The sequence below is a fragment of the Ovis aries genome, chromosome X, assembly GCF_016772045.2.
Source record: "Ovis aries strain OAR_USU_Benz2616 breed Rambouillet chromosome X, ARS-UI_Ramb_v3.0, whole genome shotgun sequence".
Lineage (NCBI taxonomy): Eukaryota > Metazoa > Chordata > Mammalia > Artiodactyla > Bovidae > Ovis > Ovis aries.
In genome coordinates, this window is record NC_056080.1 from 103,511,839 (window position 1) to 103,514,428 (window position 2,590).

The following is a 2,590-nucleotide window of genomic DNA, read 5'->3' on the forward strand; positions in this document are numbered from 1 at the left end:
GTGAGATGAATCTCTATTATAGAAATGTGATTTCTATTCAGATTATTCTATAAATTAAATGCAATTACAATAAAATTCCATGTAGGAATGTTTGTAGAATGTGAAGTTGATTCTAAAATGCACCCAGAAAAGATATTATACAAAAATAACCAAGACAGTTTTAGAAAGGAAAATCAGAAAAAGATTTATTCTCTTAGATATCAAAACATGTTAATAAAAACTACAGTTATTCAGATAGTGTAATATCAATACAGGAATAATCAAAGAGATCAATGAAGTATAACATAGAGTCCTAAACTAGATCCATGTAAATAAATGGAAACTCAGTATGTGATTAACAAGGAATCAAATCAGTGGGGAGAGGATGAATTCTTTGATAAATGTTATTAGGGCACTTGGTGATTGGGAAAAAATATATGTAGACACACATGCACAGAATGAAAGTGATATTAAAGACAAAGAGAAAAATTTATACCTCATAATACACACACAAATTCCAAATGAATTAAAGAGCTATATGAAAAAACAAAAGTATTACTATATTAGAAAAAATATAGCAAAAACAATGTAAAAAGAGAGAAAGGTTTTTTAAGCAAGACTTAAAACCTGGAAATCATAAAGAAAAAAATGGATAAATTTAACATGGTCAAGAATTTTTAACTTCTGAATAAAATATTCACCATAAGCAAAGTTAAGATGAAATTGTAATCTACAATTATGTAACTATAATCCAGTTATGATTTAAAGTTATAAGCATATACATTTATATGAACATAGAGTTATCCTTCTTGTCAATACCACCAAAGTATAATGAATCCTTTAAAAGAGATGGGAAAGGGATATGAATGAGCAAGTTTAAAAAAAAAGGAAATGCAAATAGACAATTAGCACAGAAAAACTGTTCAAATTTACAAGCAAGCAGATATGCCATTTTCACCCATAAGACCAACAAATGAAATAGTGTTGATAATGTTGCAATGAAACTGCTAGCATGTGTGTAACTTGGTTTAGACAGCAATTTGACAGTATTTAATAAAACTGAAATATTCAGACCCAGCAATTCTATGTCAGAGAATAAACTCTAAGGAAACACTTGCACATCTGTACAAGGAGATGTTTAATGTTGTCCATTGCAGAATTGTAACTGTGATTATTTGTAAACAACCCTCTATTAGTGAAAAAGAGCTAAGCAAATGATGGTATACTCATACAATGCATCAGTTATAAAAACTGAGACAGGTTTATATGTACTGACATAAAATATCCCCAAGACACGCTATTGAACAAAAAAGAAATCCACTTGCAGAATATCACATACAGCTTTACAGTATATATTTTCAAAATAACCCCCACAAAACTATGCACATGTATCCATATGTCTATAGAGACGTGACAATCATTTAGAAGATTACACCACAAATATAATTTCTATCTTGGAAGAGACATGAAGTAGAAGGCTGAAGGGGCACTTTGGTATTGTTTAACATTTTTACAATGAGCAAAGATCCACATATTGTAGTGAAATCTTTTTTTAAAAAAATAAACACACAAAAAAAGTGGCAAAGAAGGCAGTCAGGAACTTTACTGCAACTCGCATATTTTATAAGTGAGAAAACTGATCTCAAGAGAAACTGGGTGACTGTCTTCAGGTCACACAATTAATTAGTGGGAGAACTGAAATTGAAATCCAAGCCCCTGGTTTCCCAGGCCAAGGAGCGTCACACAGGTAATCATCTCCATTATTACCTAGAATCTCCCTTGTTCCACCCAACAATAGAAGTCATTTTGTGAAGTTACCAGGATGGTCATTTGGGGATTATTAGACCAGTACCTTCTTTGTAAATGCTATATAAGCCAAACAGAACCTTTTGGCCACTGTAGAATGGAACACAACAAAACATGACTTTTTTTTTCTTACCACCTATTAACCTTAAGACAAATTACCTTGGTAATCACAATACTGGATGTTTTCTCTGTGACGAGCAAAGGGAAAACAATTCACAGCAGACCTCATCTAATGCTTCGTCGAGCTGAATGATTACTTTGATTAAATATGTTTCTGTTCTGGCGTTAGTGTGTGGTTTATCTCTAAAGTCCCCTGTACAATTCCAAAAATATTTTCATTTGTACTTTCTGAAAACTTCTCTAGCTCCTGAAACTTGGTTTTCAATAATTGAAGTACTAGATAGAGGATAAAGGATACCTTCTTTGGATCAGCATTCTGGACCCTGCACAACATAGCCCCAGACAACTGTTGCAGGGATTCTTGTCTTGCTGAATCACAATGGACTGGGACACTTAGTGTCCATGGGGCACATCTTGTCCATTATTACCCCAAGGACATTGTTCAAACCTGCATCTCCTTCCAGTTTGGAATACTCAAATATCCATCTACCCACTCCCATGGGTAGCAGTGCTGTTATAATGGTTTTAAAAGTACAGCAGTATTGTAAGGCAGTTTTAAAAGTACAAGACTGAAGTTCAAATGCTCTCTCTTACATTTACTGTGTGATCTGAAGAAATTTATTTAATCCATCTGAATTTCAGTTTTGCTTTAAAATGGCAGTACTTCATATGGAGTTTCTGAGAA